The sequence below is a fragment of the Parasteatoda tepidariorum genome, chromosome 11 (genome assembly GCF_982258835.1).
Source record: "Parasteatoda tepidariorum strain Cologne lab strain chromosome 11, Ptep-v5.0, whole genome shotgun sequence".
Classification (NCBI taxonomy): Eukaryota; Metazoa; Arthropoda; class Arachnida; order Araneae; family Theridiidae; genus Parasteatoda; species Parasteatoda tepidariorum.
The window spans coordinates 44,385,656-44,405,074 of NC_141765.1; the positions used below are offsets into that span (position 1 = coordinate 44,385,656).

Below are 19,419 nucleotides of genomic sequence, written 5' to 3' on the forward strand. Positions count from 1 at the left end.
TTTCCATGTTGTAATTTAACTTTATACGATGTTAATAAATATACTACTTGTAAAAATATGCTACTATATTCAAATCAACATTGTTCATATTAAATAATAATAAGAGAGAATTTTACAATTAGTTTCTGCTCTCATTTCTTAAATTTTATACCTTTTAGATAATTTAATGAAATTTTGATATTAAGAATCTTTAGTTTCAATTTTAATGGTAATTTCATATTTTAGAAATTCGAATTACTCAAAACTTATGCCGTAATTTTTCTTAAATATTGCGTTTTGATTTTCATTTAGAAAAAGTGTCTGAATAATTTCTTTTTTTTCTGAATTGTTGTTCAGAATTGAATAAAATAAATTTAACTAATTAATGAATAATTAGTTTAGTGTAATCTGACAGATCTTCGTACGAAATAAAATTGCATAAAAGCCTGGTTAGAGTCTTGAGAGGACACAAATTTCTTGGTGTCTTTTGAAATTTGTAAACAGTATTTTTTTTTTTCGGACTAAACTTCTGAGTAAAAAAAATTAAAATAAATATAAGCTTGAATTCTTTTTATATATTCATCTAAAACTTTCTTATGGTACAAATCATTTAAAAGGACTTTGCAAACGAACAATATGTATATTTTGTTAGAAATGATGATCAGCCAGCTTGATTTGAACATCCCTACCCGCAGACACCGGCAGTTTTGCGGGGGCGGGGTGCTCCTAGATTTTCTAAATTGGACACTGGATATAATTCAGTTTAGATTTGTTACACTTACAAAGTTGACAGATTAAACAATTTGGGTCGCCAAACATTTGTTGAATCAACATATATTTTATCGGTTATTTAAGGAAAATTAGCTTTGTTTTAATAGTTGAAATTCTTTTACTATAAAGCTAAGATTTCAGAGTGTTATATTCAAAGCTTCAATCTTTGAAATTATTACAAATCAAATTTCTAAACAGTTTCTAGCATTTTAAATTACTACTTTTTCTTTAACAAAATTATTAATCAAAGCTTTCATTAAATATAAAAAATTGGAAAAGTTATTTTTTTTTATTATTTGTTAAAATTATCGCAATACTTCATGCCGTACATCAAAAAATTTCAGATTCATGTTTGTCAATATATAATATTCGTACTTCAAACGTTTTAACTACTGTAGCATATAGCCTTAAGTCTTACAGAAACTACATGAACAGAAAAAAAATCAGAATCTGGAAGTCTTCTTTCCTAAATGAAAATCTAAATCGAGTAAATTTAGGAGTTTTTCTAACATTCATTTTCACAAGGAGGCATGGAACGAGAAAATAACATTTGATCAAAAAATATTAAGGGTGAATCAATTTTTAATTTTGCTGACTGTTCAAATCAAGCTTAAGAGGTTTTGATACACAAAGATGGCTTTTTATGAAAAACTTTTGACAAGTAAACAACAGTTTTAATTATTTCGATCGTATCAGGAATTTTTTTTGCAGGAGGGGGGGGGGAGGCATTCGCTACTTCGTCTAAATTTCTGATTAGTCATGAAAGCTTAATTCCCCTCGTCGCTGACTGAAAAAAAAAACTGGCCTACAAAATTCAAACTATTTCAAACTCTGGATAACTCTTATTTGATTTAATATTTTATTATTTTTAATTTGTGTTTTTTTTATTTATTATGTTTATTATTTTTACTGATGTAATGCAATGTAAGTCCAAGCACAATGTAAGCCCTTCACGATAGATTTCGAAAAAAGTGGATCGACAACTTTTTTCTTTCTATTACCAATGCTATGAATGCTAAATAGAATTCCAAAAAACTTATTAAAAAATTTGATTTCTGAAAAAAAAATTGCGATATGTAGCTTATTATACAAAAACTCTAAATATATAAAAATCTTAATTTTGTCACTTACATTGATTTTTTTAAATTTATTGCATGACAGTTTTTCATTCAATGTATTTATAAAATAAATTATTTTTTAATTCTAAGTAAACAGCCAGAACGGAAAATGTTATTTCATGACTTGGGAATCCCTGATATGAATAAGTAATAATTCTTTGTCTATGAGGTGAAACAAAGATAAGGTAACTACGCGTAGAAATGGCCTTTTCATCTGCCCACGATTCAGATCCTCGCAATAGATGATTCGTTTATTACTTTTGGCTCTGATTGATCCCAATGCTAACGTAAAATGAATTAAATATTAGAATGATTTAGATTATTCCTTATTGCGGTATAGCTAACCATGGGAGATTTCCAAGGTCCCCTCTACGCGACGCAGAGGTGGCTGAAGCAAAAACATGTTTGTTCCAAAACGTTATTCGGGAATTCCCCGGTCTTCTGATTAAGTTTCAAAATTACAAGGTTGTGGGGAGCCAAAAGAGCTACATACCGATATTTAATAATAATTATAAGCTTGTCAAATACATGACTATTTAATTGGACACATTTGTAATAAGATAGGATTTTTATCAATTTTCTTCTGAATTTACAAATTAGTTAGCTTGTATTTGTTATTGATGTAGTGACATGTGGCTGCAATTAAGCGAAAACGGCATTGAAACATTAATCTTATAAATAATCAAAACTACTTACGTAAAAACACGAGGGCTAAGCAACTACATTAGTACACGTACCGTTAAATCAGTATAAAATTAAGTTTCTAAGCAAAAAAAAAAAAAAAAAAAAAAAAAAACTAAGAATTCAATGGAAAAATGCTATTTAAAATTTACTAAGGTTTGTTTCATTCTTAGACATTTATACATGATAAAATAAAAGTGTAAGTTGAAACTCATAAATGTCTAAATTCTCGAATATGCATTGTAGAACAAGGAAACACTTTTAATATTTTTTAAACACGCATTTTGGGCTTTGTCAAATTTCTTAAACTCTCATTTTAAGCTGTTTCCTTTTTCTTAAACACTTATTTTGTGCTGCGATCAGAATAAAAAGTTCACCGACAATATATATTTTCTTTCAGTCTCATTTATTAGATTTATGAAACACCTCGAGTTAAGAAATTTAGTCACGTACATGGATGTACTAATACTTTTCAAGCGTTCCAACAGTATTATGTTTATAAACAATAGCATTTCATTGATTTTAGGATTGAAGAAGCGAGCATTTAATGCACCTCTTTTAGTTGACCTCTTTTTATGATTATGCGCCGCTTTGGCTTGTTGTCAAAACACTATCACTTGTTGCCCAAATTACGAAAAGTTTTCCAGATTAACATCGAAAGATTGTAAGAGATCAGAAAACAATGAGCGAAATGTTGTTGCTGTAACAATCGCTTGTTTTCGATGCGTGAAAACAATGGAATATGTGATCTTCTCTGGAGAAACGTTTAATCCTATTTGTAATAAGATAATACATTTTTCAGCCGGCCTCTCATCGCGAAATATGTTGAAAGGAAAAACTGAGAATTATATGAATTTATTTTTTCCTTTGACTTAAGATTAAGTTCATGAACATGATTTAAAATCTATTTACATCTAATTTGTTGTGATTATATACTATTTTTCTGAAATAATTGAGTTAATAATTGGCAAAAAAGTTTTTTTTTTAATAAAAAATGCACATCGAAAAATAATTTTTGTCAAAAATCATGGATAAGTTTTGCCATTTTTGAGAAAATTTCGGAAACAGCTAATTCTTATGATATTACCATATTAGATTGTTAAATGGTGGAAAACACTCTGAAAAACAAATTTTTCTGTATCATACATGAATTTTAAGAGGAGGGTCCAGGGGAGGACGCTACTTGAAAAATTCACTTTGGATGAAACTTTAGCTTTTATTTTAAAAATAACCGTCGTTGAACAACTAATTTTGAGTTTTTTTGAGTTTACGACAGCCTATGTTTAACCCTGTAGCAATTTTGAACCCAAACCAGAAGACAAGGGAACTTCTGGATTGAGTATTGAGAAAAATTTGCTTTTGTGGAAAACTTTTTGATGGAATTCACACGCATTTGCGTTACATGGAGAGGAAAACCACGATAACCTCCCACGGTTTGCCTGATGGTAAGGGAATTCTAACACATGATCCGTCTATCACTGAGGATATTTTACGTCAGCACTGTATTCGACCTCGATCCAGCTGCGGATTTCGTATCGATCAGCTATAGTTGGAATTTGAACCCGGGCCACCTCATTGGGAGGCGAATGCTCTTTCCCCTGAACCATCACAGATATACATTAGAGATATTCAGCTGTCCAACTCTTAAAATAATAAAGTCAGATAATGTCAAAAATAAAACGAATTTCAAAATAAAGCATATCTTACATACTAGTTGAACAGCACAGTGGCTTAGTGGTACGTGTCTGTCTGGAAGACGCCTGCCGTTTGTTTCGATTAGAGCTGTGGAACAATTTTTTCATTTCTTTTTTAATATTTTATTTTCTACTTATAAATGGAAATCTAATATATATTTATTTTTTTAGTTATTAGATGTTACTTGGCATTTCAATAATTTGACCATGATCATTCTATTTAAAGTTTGAATATAATGATTTAATCTTTCAATTAAATGATCATGGTTTAAATAATAATGTTTATAAACAGTAATTGGAATAATTAAAAAGTTAATTTTAAAAGGATTTCTAGAAATCGTATTGGCACCACTCAATTTTGCGTGCCAATGAAGCATTTACGGATATTTGCCTAATTAATAAAGCAAAATCGCGAATAAAGTTCTCATGTAAACTGTATATTAAAATACCAACAATCGTCATGAATTTCCATCACCAGTTTTAATTTAATGTATAAGATATGATTGGTACGTTTTGTACAGTTTCTGAATATTTTATCTTTTAACCGTAGTTGAACAGCTGACCCAATTTCGGGTTTACGACGACTAATGTTCAACTCCGTAGCCTTGTAATTTTGAACCCAATCCAGAAGACTAGGGAACTCCTGTATCAAGTATTTTATTTTATAACCGTCGTTGAACAGCCGATCCTGATTTTTGGGTTTGCGATTACTAATGTTCAACTCTGCAGCCTCGTAATTTTGAACCCCATCCAGAAAACAAGGGAACACCTGGATCAAGTATTTGGAGAAATATGCCTTCGTGGAGAACTTTTTGATGGTACTAACCCGCATTTGCGTTACATGGGGAGGAAAACAACGAAAACCTTCCACGGTTCGCCTGACGGTAAGGGGACTCTAACCAGTGATTCGTCTACCACTGAGGATATTTTACGGCAGCTCTGTGGTCGGTGCAAGGTTGATGCGGAATTCGTATCGATCAGCCATCGCTGGTATTTGAACCCGGGTCACCTCATTGGAAGGCGGACCATTCATAATATTGAGGAATTTTTTGAGTTTTAATAATATTTACCTTTCAGCAAATCAATTTCATGATAACAGTCATCTTTTTATTAACTGCGCTATAGGCCAAATAATTGTTTTAAATTTTTATGATAATTATAATCCAGACTATTGTTCATAAAACAAAATATATAAAGATATTAGTTACTAAAAATCTAACTTTTAAACTGCTAACACAATGGTTAAAATAATAAATATTATGAATTCATTAAAATTCATATTGTTACGGTAATGTAATTGGATGTCAATTAATATTTAAAAAAAATGCAATAAATACAATAGAATAATTTATATTGTAATTAATATCATTTGTAAACAGAGAAAAGACAGAGGAAAGGAACTGTAGGAATCGAACTCCATCACTTTGTAATCAGGCATGTACGCTACAACAAGACCACTGTGCCGTTTACGAAGTTAAGAACTAGTATATCAAATGTGCTTAAATTTTCAAATGCGTTTTTCTAGGAATTTTCTTTCTAGTGCACTTTATTATCTAAAGGAATGAACATCCTTAAGGTATACTATACTAATTTAACAAATTTTATCCCAAACTGAATTTTCCAAGTCGTGCTCTCCCTTCGTAACACTTTCGGCATGCGCAACACTTAGCATACTGCAATATATGAAATATTTTTGAAGCTTTGCTTGCTTACGATTATTAAAAAATTAAGGGTGAATTCTTGAGGTTATTGGGAATAGTTTCATACCTTAGCGCTAACTACAATCACTTAGGCGTCAAAGAGTTTTCATGAAAAAAAAAAATTATGAGAGAAAAAAAAAACATCTGTTGTGGCTTGCCTGACGCTGTCTACGAGTTATTTCCTCCAAATTACTCTATTTCCGTGATTTTTTTTATTTTTATTTCTCACGTGTCATTGCCAATTCATTGCCGTGTCATTGCGACATTTTCGGAGCAAGTACCAACACGGAAATCTTTCCAGATGATTAATTAGCAAGCTATAACTAGATAATTAAACAATATCTTGTCATTATCACAAATATAGTTTATAAATAAATATTTATTTTTTCTTATAAGATCTTTCGACCTTAAGGTACCTTTTTTTTCCAAACATGGTTTAATTCGATCTTTTTCATACTTTCTTTTTCTTTTCCGTTAGACTTAGTTTATAGCACCGTTAGATCAGCATGCCTCGATTACGTAATACCGTTCGTTTCTCACAGTACAGCCAATCCTGGCTCTTGTAAAACTCTCCACCCCGAAATATTCATTTTTTTTTCTCTTTTTCTTTTCCCCCTGCTTCAGACTTACATGACAACATTGTTTCATGAGCTCCTAAATTACCTGGCGTTTTCATTTGGCGTGGTATAGCCAATTTCGGTTTTTACATTATGAAACTATAAATTTTTTAAAGCATTTTAATTTTCTGATTTTTATTTCTTCGTGTTAAATTTTCCAGCAAAAAAATTATGTTTTTTGAAAATCAGTAATAAAAGTTAGAGTGTAAACAATGTGAACTCGTGTCATTTTCGAATTTTTTTTATATTTTGCATGCAATATATCTGTAAGCTGCAAAAAAGATTGTATATATATATATATATGATATTTAAAACTATCATCTGTTGACCGATACGTTGTTTATCAAATAAAGTTTTTTAAAAAATTACCCTTGTAAACCTACGACGGTGTATTTTAAATCCGTATAAAGGGCATTCAATTGAAACACAAAAATTTTAATTGTTTTATTTGGGACGCATCATCGAAAAAATTGCCGACCATTTTAAATTAGTTCTGACTTGCACCTGTTATGCAAACTATTAAAACGGTAATTAAACTTCGTTTTTTTTACCCTCAACGCACATTGATCAAAGTTGCAGATCAACAGAAGATTGGCTATCAAGTACTATATCTGAACTGAAAGCTGAACTTTTTCCAAATGTTTATATCAAGCTATTATTTAGTATTGTTTTTAGATAGGAGCTTAACAAGTATCAATTATTTTAACTAAGCTGAATATATGAAAGCATCTAATCGCTTACGTGAATATCACATTTTTTATATCGCATTGAACAATCTTTAACAATGCTCTCTTGTATTCTAATTATATTGTACCAAGACTTTCAAAACACACACACGTACGCACGCACAAAAAAAAAGTTAAAATGATTTACATTTCCTAAATTTAACTTGAAAGTAAAGTAGAAAGTAAAAAAAAAAGTTTAAATAATACTTTTTATGCAAATTATTATTTATCTAAGGTTTATTATGAAGGTTTTAAGATGAAAAATGCTCGAACACACAATTTTGATATTAAAATATTACCGTCTTTTGCATTTTTTAAAATAACTACTTTTTTACGGCTTTTTGTTACCTGAATAGATAACTGTCTTTTTAGATAAAGAGCTTAAGTTTTAATTATCAGTAATTTGTGTCTTTGTAGAAAGGATCGTTGCAAATGACTATAATTCATATAATTAGTCTTCGCCACGCAATAAAACATAAAACAGGGAAATTATTTTTTTAGGAACATTCTCGTTATTCTAATAGTCACGCAAAAGTTTTCATTTATGTTGTCTACTTTTATGATTTAATCGAAGTTATGTCGAACGGGAACGCCCGTCAGAAAAATGATCTTATCAGCTCCTCTTTTCATGTTTTTGTACATCATTTATAGTAGTTGGTAATTTAATATAATGATTTAGAATCTAATAAAATTGCATAATATTTTTTTTTTAATTTTTGCCTTTTTTTAATATGTAAAGATAAAATGTCCTATTTATGAGAAATTTTTATTTTTTGAAGAAATCGTTTATAGAATCGATATCTAATAAACACGGAAAGATCGAAAAAAAAAAACTGTAAATCCCCATTTTGGTTTTTATTGTTGATATTAAAATATTATGAGCTTATAAAGTGAAATACAAAATTGCGTATACATCAAATTTTCTTAACTAATGTTTCAGAAACAGTTAATTGTCTTTAATTCTATTTTTTGAATTTGATATAGAGCAATTTTTTAGTGAGCTTTTTATTTCAGACAGAGCTCAAACTGTGAGTTTAAGAAAAAGAACACAGCTCAAAATGCGTGTTTAAAAAATGAGCATAGCTCGAAGTACGTGTTTAAGAAAAAGCTATTTAAAAAATAAGCATAGAATTTGATTCAATTTTTCTAATTTCTTTCATGAAAATTGTTCTTTTTCTAAATAATACCACTAATGAGTCAAAACAAATTAATAATGTGGGGATAGAGCTTTCGCCTCCGAATGAGATGATCCAGGTTCAAATTCCAGCAATGACAGATTGATACGAATTCTGCTCCTGCCTCACATACAGAGACCACAGTGCTGCGCAAAATATCCTGAGTGGTAGACGGATCATGGGTTAGAATCCCCTTCTTGTCGGGGAAAATCGTGGGAGGTGTTTGAGGTTTCCCTGTCCTTGTAACGCAAATGCGGGTAAGCTCCCAGAAAAGTCCTCCGCGTAGGCTAGTTTGACCCAATGCTGGATCCAGAAGTTCTCTAGTCTTCTGGGGCACAAAGTTACAAGGGTTAAAGCCTGGGATTTAAAGGTTCTAAGTTACAAAGCCGCGGAATTGAATATTGATAGTCGTATTTTCAGAATTAAGTCAGCTGTTCAACGCCGGTGATAAAATTAAAGAATGTAATGTCATCCATTTTCCTAAATCACTTAAAAAAAATTTAAAATTAGTATTTTTTTTTGGAAAAGCATTTTAAAGTCAACAGTTGCTTTTACAAGGTTGTCACGGAACCTATGAATTTATTATAGTGGTATTAAATTTAGGTTATGCAAATTTAGATTTTTAAAAGCCACTTTAAAGATAACTCCTGAGAAGATAAATCTGTATTATACCAAGTCACTTTAACACAGGAGTTTGGTATTTTGCCTCTTAATGATTATGCTTTGTGTTTAAAAAAATAAGTACGAAATTCCTCGTTTAGTTGTTAATTTGTATTAAAAATTTAAAATGCGCATTTTTCGGGTGTCCATTTTGTTATAAAAGTATTTTGAGCTGTGTCCAGAATAAAAAGCTCACCCACGAAATATATTTTGTTTCACGAATTTTTGTATTATCAAGGCCATACTCATAGGACACGAGATCGCAGGACAATTACATCAAGGCCCAGAACTGCCGAGGGCCCAGTTGAAGTTCCTTGCAAAAGTGTATTGTTTTATAACTAAAAATACAATTTTTCAGAATACTTTTGTCTGCAATATTAAATATATTGTAAACGTATAGTTTTAAGCAAAAATATGTACCAATAAATCAAGTGCAATTTAATATTTTAGCAGTAGAGTTTCCGAGAATCGAAGTATAAACTACAATTTTAAAAATAGCTTTCCTAAAAACTTGCAAAATGTGAAAATAAAGATTTTGTATTATGAGGAAGGGGTTCGCAATAAATTTTGTCAAGGTATAATCTCATGAACCCTAAGCATAACACTGAGCAAACACTAAGCATTTTGTCAGTTATAATTTTGTCCAAAAACGTGCGTCTAGTGTCCGATTATTGGGATAGCATAATTCAAATTTTTTTTTATTGTACGTTTTAATTGTGTAAATTGCATTTATATAATTGGAAGAGATTGTGATGCATATCAAAATGAATTTATTATTTGTGAAGAGTGATAATACAAAAAGCTAGATTTTCTATCAGTAAACTTATTAAATGATGCCCAATAGGTTTTTGCACTCATAAGCAAGTTGTTTTGAAACTTATAAATATAATTTTTTAAATATACTTTTAGTTGACTGAAGGCGAGTTCAGAACCAGTTACAGTTCTTAAAAACTACACCAAATAAGCCAAAATTATAAATTATGACGACGGTTCCCAAGAAGGTTGGTAGGGAAATTCAGACTTTTTTTTAGGACAGTGATAAATTTTGAAATATGTAATTATATTTTTATTTAATCAATAGTCCTTTAAAAAAATATTTCAGTTATATGCCAAAAAAGAAGTAAAACGTTTAAAATAAATATTTTTTCTAATAACTATATATTTAATAAATTATGAAAAGAATATGCATGCATAAAAAAATGTATTGATATTTTCTATCAAAACTTTTAATTTAGAATAAATTAATATAATTCAAGCTACAGAAATATGAAATAAATAATTCCAAGAAGCGGAGATATATAATTGATAATGTAAACACTTCATTTGCTTCTTAACTTATTAAATAATGACTTTTCAATCTAATTTTATAATTTATGAAGTGTTTACATTACCAAAAATAGAGCAATATGTTTCCTTGACAATCATTGACAACGTTGTAATAGTTTTTTTCGTTTTCTTTCAACGGAAATCATAATTAAAATTTTCTTCATTTTGAATTTATACATACACAAAAATAAATACAATAAAACTAGACTAAAATACCAAATGTGTTAAACTGCCTAACATTAAATCAAATTTTAGACTATTATTGATAAAATGGGAAATTTTTTTTTTAATATTTCCATTAAATGTTTTCAAATTAATTAGTAGTTTTTCTTAGGTTAATACGTTTACAATCACTAGTGAACTTCCGGGGTCTCGCTAAAAGAAGGTCGATCAATTAGGGTTCCATAGCAGAAAAAAAAAATTGAACTGCTGAGTTAAGATATTTTGATACGCATCAATCGTTTTGATTGCAACAACCTATCAATGATAGAATTTATTTTTTCTATGTTGATAAAATATTTAGCTTCATCGATTGTATTAAAACGCATTTTCTCTCATTCGTAAAATTCTTACTACTATTTACGTTAGTTTACTCGATTTTTCTTTTTACTAAAAAATATCTTACAATTTATCCTGACAAATTAGTTCTTTCTTTTTACGGATATTAGACGCGGAATAACTTTATTTCGGAAAAAGTTTTTTTATTCGAAATAGAGGTGGCGCTGTTGCTACTTCAGATTAAGGAAGTATTTCGAATATCACTGCTTTTTTTTTATCTCAAATTTTTTTTTTTAATTACAAAACTCATAAAGGGTAATTTTTAGAAAATATTTCGCCAATTCAAATAATTGTATAACTAATGTTGATTTTTTTAAGGATACAAATGCTACATGGGAATTCTTCATGAAATATACTCCAAATAAAATTCTGAAAAGCATCTTCGCTTTGATTAAGATAACAAAATTAATTCAAGGGAAGGGGATTTCAAAACTTTAAATGATTTTTGGAATACATTTCTGAAATTTAGATTGCTAAATTAAAAACAAAACTTCAAAAACAACAAACAGATTAAAAATTTTTAAAAATAGGAAATTGCTGATAAAAAGTTTTTGAAGTTTTTAAGTGCACAAATTGGATTTTTAAATTTCTTGCTGAAAATTTTGAAATGCTTAGATTTGTTTTTGTATGAATTCGAAAATAAATGTGAGTGACAATTTAAACGAAATGAGGTAGGACGTTTTCTCTAAAACTCAGTGAATATTTTCTAGTGTTAGCTTTTATTTTGGTTGCTTAAAAAAATCAAAAAAAAAAAAAAATCGCAGATACGCAATTTTTGATGGTAATAAAGATATTTAAATTATCAGATTATGAAATATTTTTGTTCTCTTAAACATTAATTTGAAATTTTTAATGTACATAGTTCTTTGACAAATATTCTGAAATATATACTAAGCATAATGGTTGTCCATTTGTTGTAATTTATTATTTGGTCTATAAAAACAGATCTTTTTGAAAAAGAGAATTTAAAAATCCTTCTGTAAAATTTGCCAAATAATATTGAATCTTGTCATACATATTGCTTGTACTTTTTCAGAACTTCTCCCTATTTTTGTTAATTGAAAAAACAAGTATAACATACTTGCCAACTTCTCCCGTTTAAACGAAAGATTGTTTTTAAAGATATTTAAAGTGGATGAAAATTTCACAATTCATAATTTAATTGTTAAAATAGTAAATTTGATTTATAATGGTTTTGACTACCAGTATATTCAACCAATTTAAATACTTCAGATCTGTGAATCGGTCAGAGAATTTTTAATGCTTGTATTACTTTAAGTTATTTCGTTATTACTTAAAACATTAGGGTGCCAGGATTTTCGCATAGGTATTTGTGTCTTAATTAATAAATAAAATTAAAGTTTTTTTTTTATAAGAGTGTAATTTACTTAGGTTTAATTTGAAGTTAAAAACTGTTCTCAGATGGTAATATTGAGTATTTGTTAGAAATCTCTATGGTATTTATGAGCAATAACTGATGTTATGTGAAAAACATAATAAAAAGTGAAACCCTTGGATTTATTACGTCATTATGAAAGTAGTATTAAAGCTTTTAAAATCTCCCCGGGAGTATTTATCAAGTATGACCCCATTTACTTTAAAGAAATCAAGGCAATAAAATGAATCTAGTTCTACATTTTTATTTCGTCTTGTGAAATTATTTTTTTATTTTGGTTAGATTTTGCATTGAGATTGTTGTCAGACAATTCCCATGAAAGGGAATTTATTTAATACGCTTTAAGTAAAAACCGAATAAAAGTTTAATTCCGTGCCAAAGGTTAATTCTATACTCAAACAAAGCATAAAAATTTATTATTGGTTTCACATAGCTAAACATGCTTTGTTTACTTATGTTCACATTAAGGAGGAACATCAGTATGATTGCCTCATATAGCTTGTTTAAGTAAGTTTATTGTTCACATAATGGATGAAAATAAAATATACATTTGTTTACATTATTCAAAATCAGGTATTTTAAATTCATTCCCTAAGGATTCATATCCTCTAATATATACACTTTTGGTGAAATACTTTTGCCAGTGGTAGCAGCAGATCGTAGGTGAGCTTTTTATTCTGGACACAACTTGAAATGCGTGTTTAGCACTAGAAAGATTGAAACTTAGTATATACCTATATTGCCCAAAAGCAGTCAAAATGACTGGATTTTGAAAGAATAACTTATGTGTGAAAAAATTTGTTTAAAATTAATTTTTAATATTTTTTTATTATTTACAGTTTTATAACAAGTTATTAGTAAATATTAACAATAAAAAAACTATATGTTGTACAAAAGGTCACTAAATTCTTAGAAATTGTGTCATTATATACATAATTGTTTTTCTAATTGACGCAGTCAAAATGACTTCCTTGGGCAATCTAGTGTTAAGAAAATTGATACTACTCGAAATGTGTGTTTAACAAGGTTTTTCGAAGCTCTGTCACCAAGGAAAGTAAAAAAGCCACAGTTTAAGTGCCTTACACTTATATACTTTAAGCTATATATATGTTATCTTTCCGTGGAGAATCATCTGGGATTTAAAACGGATAAATAACTTAAATATTTTAAAAATTATTATACTTTTTTTTAACAATCGCCAACTTGGCGACATTTTCCCACCTAGATGAAAATTATCACACTCACTGTCTTATTCTCAGTTTTTACAATTTACTCAGTTCTCAGTTTCAGCAATTTACTCAGTTTTTACCCCACGTTCATTTTCACAAATTGTGGCTTTTCTCCATATTGACGTTTTGCACCAATTTTAGAATAAGAATAGACAGTACTTGCTTTAGATAGTCTAAACTTGTCTTAACAGACATGAGCAGCAGCAGTTATGAAAATAGAATATTATTCGCAAAAAGGCATAATTTCATATGACTTACCTTAATAAAACAGCCTTAACAAAATTGACACAGCTCGAATGCATGTTTAAAAATATGGACACTGCAAAAAATGTGCCTTTTCAATATTCAACCCAAATTTGAGAGCTAAACGGGGAATTAGATGCTTACTATTCTGTACTTATTTAAACAATAAGTATAATTATTACGGGGCAAGTCCCGGAATTCGAGATCGAGGTGGCTAGGTATATTATCCATGCATCTTTTCAAGCAATTCTTCTTATTCAGAACTCTAAGCGATAAAGTGAGTTTTAAAAATCTGTATTCCAGCAACATAAACTTTCTATCACTATTACAAATTTAAAACAATCTTGTAAAAACAACTGTTGACTTGTGAAGTCGTCTAAAAATGAGACTAATTTGGTCACAGTGCTGGCCAAAATAATAATATGAATGAATAAAATGTATAATAAAAAATAAAGTAACAATATCAACTAAATTGAAATAAAAATATTTATATATTTTTATTTCAATTTAGTTGTAAATCTAATTTAGACTCACAATTTAATATTACTGGAAGGTTAACCTAAAAGGGGCTAAAAAAAGCTATGATTAAACGTTGCTGTTGGTTGGTACTCCTTTGGCCAGCTTTCTAGTAGCAATTTTATGTATTTATTTATTAGTTAATGAGATGAAATAATTTCCGGACTTCGTTCTGAGCGTGAAGAATTGATATATGGTTTTAAAAACATGGTTGCTAAAGATACTCCTACAACCAGCGGTAACTTATACCACCAAATGTTATCTAGTGTTCTGGGAGTGAAGAATTGATATATGGCTTTAAAAACATGGTTGCCAAAGATACTCCTACCTAAAACCAGGGATAACTTAGACCAGCAAATATTATCTAGTGTAAACTGTTCTTGAACTTTGAAATGTTTCGTCAGAGGTCGGAGGAGGGTATCTTAATCAATAAATTATTTATTTTTATAAATTATGTCTATAAAATTTTAGTAGACAATAAAATTTTAGTTATAAAATTAATATTGTATACGTTATAAAATTTTAGTAGACAACTATTCGCAAAAATAATCTTAGAAAGAAGAAAGCTAATATGTTTATAATGTCAAAAATCTTTAAGAATGTTCTTCAAAAAGAGATTTGCCTAATCGTTTCTTTGGAGATGGAGTTTCAAAAAAAGCGTCGGTCAGAGAAAAACTGGATTTAACTACTTTTACTGACGTGAACAACTTCTCTTTGTGTTTGGTACTCACAATACAAATGCGTGCATGACAATGCTGCATTGGTTTTTTCCATAACAATTGCACAGCCGAAAAGTCTTTCATGTAAGTTCAGGGATTTTTTTTATTAATTTCAAAATTTTAAAAATTTTTTATTAATTCCGTTACTATCCAAAATGATCAAGAATCCAAAAGTCAGGAGTAGAAATTTCAGCATTTTCCTCAATATGTAACCTCATATGTCATTTCCTTAGTAACGTTAATCGTTTTGACATTCAGTGAGGTTAGTGAGAGGTAGGTAAAGTAACCCCAATTTTCCCAATAACGTGAAAATTAAAGTATAAAAATTCCGCAGTTATGTACCTCCAATTGTGTTTTTATTAAACACGTATGAAAAACTTATCAGCTGTTCCTATGGGTTTCTCGAGCCAAAATTGCTAAGATTTTCAAATTTCTTGCACAGCAGTCACTTAATTATTTTCATAATGCTTTCTGCCTCAATCTTGTTAACATGACAACCAAATGCCTTGATTTTTTGTTGAACTCTCAAAGGTCAATGAGTAACAAATTTTTACCATCCAAAATTCTTTAATAGAATGGTCACAGTAACCTCTTGTTTTTTAATTAAAAGGGATTTAAAAAAATTAAAAAGGTAATCAATAATTAAAAATTAAAATGGCAATTGAAAGGGAATTTAATTTTTTTTTTCTGAGTACTTTTTTTTTTATCCAATAGCTAAACTGATTATTCAAAATTTATTATGTTCTCATTAGAAAGTTTACTTCTTAAATTTTTTTCATTACAATTAATGAATTATTTTCCCGTTTATAATATATATTTGCCGCATCCGGGCAAATTTAATCTGCAATCGAACTTCCGATTTCTAGGAGATAAATAAGAACGTTCTATTTAAACTAATTTAACTACTTTAAATTATATTCCTAACTAATAAATTATATCTCAAATAAAAAAATTTTCGACTATTATTTAATCATAATGAATAATTAGAAAAATTAGTTTTGAATAATGTTTCGAGTCTCATAATTGTGCATTATATATATATATTTTGATTCACTTAGTTTCAGAAATAATTTGAAATACATATGGAGTGAAATTATTTAGAATCTTAAACTCTTTTGACCGTTCTCCAAACTTAACTACTATTCGGACCATATTTTCCAGATTACGGATAAACTCTAAGTCTATACTTTTGAAGAGCAAGAATTCCTATTCGTCTAAGGAAAATTTTTTTTTTTTTAAAAAGTACGTTTGTGTGTCTGATTTCATAGCTTCAAATAACATCTGCATAAATTGACACATTTGAAGCTCGACAATTAAACGATAGACAATTTAACGATAGACAATGAAGCATTGAAAGCAAACTCAGATCTGCATTTTTGTTATTATGTTCATCAAATTCGAATTTATCAGAATCGAACAAAGCTAACCACAGACGTAAATATATTTATATATATTTTGTGTGCTCGTGTGTATATGTATATATTATGTATGTTGCGTATGTGTATATGTATATATATGTGTATATGTATGAATGTAATATACTATGAGATACTAAATTTTATATTTCATTTTTTGTTTGATTAAAGTGACAGAGAATAATGTATTTGCCCTAAACATTGCGCAGTAAAGAGTTAAATAGCAGAAACGTCAACTTTTTTGCTAACAATGCGCAAACATAGAAAGATTTTTTTAAAAATACATTCTTAATGCCAGTCCTCGGCCTCTGGTAAAAATCATCAAACTCTTGCTTTGTAAACTAGGACCTTGCTCCACTAAATCTCACATTCAACTACCAATCCTCTCTCTGCATATTTTTTCTAAAAATCAAAATAGGTTAAAAAATTGGGTAGCTCAATCTGCTCAATCATAGCTCAAATCTGCATATATTTTAGAGTACACAAAAAAGTACTTTATAAAAGAATTCTTTTTTAAAAATAGAGTTAAATCATAAAAAAAACAAAAAAATTGAAGAATAATTACATAAAAGCAAAAAACTTCGAAAATGAATCTTACTTAAACTATTATTTATTTTATGAAATACAAGGGTAAAATTTATATACACTAATGAAAATAGGTAAAATATTTGCAAATTATTTATAAGGAATGAAGTTTATTATGATAAACTTCAGAACAAGGATCGAGGCAAAGTTCCATCTGCCTCGCAAATCGTAGCCAGAAATCACTTTGGTGCAATGATTCCCCAAATCCCTCACCCTTTGCATCTTTGCTTCTTGCCAGGCATCTTTGAACTTTGAATGATGCTTTGAAATGCTGTAAAACATGCTTTTATATTTCGCAGAAATCTGGACAATTAACGTCATCGATTAACACCAATCCAAGTAAAGAAACATTACAGAAAAGCAGAAATAATCCATGAATGGGAGAAGAGCGGTTTGCACAGTTAAATCAATGGGAAAAAATGCCTCCAAATTGCAAAAATTTGCTACTTCTACGTTGCCCGTGGTAATTGCGAGATACACTACAAGAGGGTTAATAATGAAGGAAGTAATTGTTTTTCTAATTCACCCAAAATATTTCGAATAAGTAACAGCCCTGATAGCTGATCTTACATAAGATTAAGAAATAATTATGTAGTATTTGCAAATTAATAATAATAAATTGATACTTTTCGCATTAACTTAGTATAGTACATATATTTTCCCTGTGAGTGGCTTAATTTGTTTCGATAAACTGAATCAGATTTATTAAATTGCACCCATGATTATGAAACATTTCTTAGAGAAAAATACTTTTCTTTGTGTGTATGAAAGTTGACCATTCATTTATTGTATTCTAGAGCAATTTATAATATAAACTGTCCTCTCTCTTTCATTGTCCCAAAGTATCTTTGGCACACAAAAATAGATTTTAAGTAAATCCAGATGAACCTTCATCCGAAGATAGTGTGTAAAAAGGGCGTGGTTACATTCCAGTAAAACTCATCTGTCTTCATAAATATTGCGTTACTGCATAAATCACTAGTACAAATAAATAAATGGGTATTTTTTAATAATGTTTTATTCTGTCCTTTTGTTGATGAGCGTGTCAATTACTAAATTATAATTGAATATTAGAGAATGGGTTTTTATTATTCAATATTGAAATAATTTAGCAATAAATAAAATTTTAAATTACAATAATAGAAATATAATTAATGCGACAAGAATGAAAGTAGTTTAAACTTTTAATTAAAAGTTAATAGAATGCATTCAACGTTTGTTTGACACCGTTTCAAAATTTCAAACTGAATTAAATTATGCAAATTCATTTAATTGCTAGAAAGCAAATATATCAAATTTGATAATTAAATATGTTAAAAGTGAAGCCAGTGGTTGTAACTTTTTTTTCCTCTTTTAATTTTCATCCGCTAACTTGAAAATTTCTGCTTTCGGTTTGATCTTAAAATTCTTTCAAAGCATGATAAATAAATCACTTTCTTTTTAAATATCAGTAAATACCAAATTTTTATAATTCAAAGAGAAAAGGACAAAAAAATAAATAAATCGGGATATAAAAACGAAATACTAATAGAGCAAGTGATCGGTGAGTATTTTATTTTGGACACAGCTAAAAATGCGCGTGTAAGAAATTGTACATAACATAAAACGTGTGTTAACAAAATGGACAGAATACAAAACGTAAGTTTAAGAAAATGAACACAGCTCGAAATTCGTCTTCAAGGACATGGATATAGCACAAAAAGCGTGTTTGAGAAAATGGACTCTGCAAAACAAGTGCCTTTTTAATCCCTGACCTAAATTTAACAACTAAATGAGGGAATACGTATTAACTTTGCCTTACTTTCTTAAAACCACTAAACATAATCATTACGGAGCAGGGAATAGAGAGTTCGTCTCCCATTGAGGTGTGCAGGGTTCGAATCCCAGCGATGGCTGATTGATACGAATTCCACAAACGGCTCGCACCGACCACACTGCTGGCGCAAATTATTCTCAGTGATAGACGGATCATAAGTTAGAGTCCCCTTACCGTCAGGCTAGCCGCAGCTTTTCCCTCTGTGTAAGGCAAATACGGGTTAGTTCCGTTAAAAAATCCTCAACTAAAGCAAATTTCTCTCGATACTTGATCCAGGAATCACCTTGGCTTCTCGATTGGATTCAAAACTACAAGGCTACGGAGCTCAACATTAGTAGTCGTAAACCCAAAAAATTGGATCGGTGGTTCAACGACGGTTATAAAATAAAATAAAATATAGAAAATCCATGAGTCGTGATGGCTCAGGAGATAGGCATTTAAGGTGAACCGGGTTCGAATCCCAGCGATGTCTTGTCGATACCAATTCCGCATCCGG

General features: G+C 29.4%; 1 protein-coding gene across 2 annotated transcripts in view; it reads left to right on the top strand.

The window, feature by feature from the left end:
- Positions 1-19,419, top strand: part of LOC107447991 (CD151 antigen) — a 175,429-nt gene that overhangs the window by 23,224 nt on the left and 132,786 nt on the right. The gene's annotated exons all lie outside the window — the stretch shown is intronic.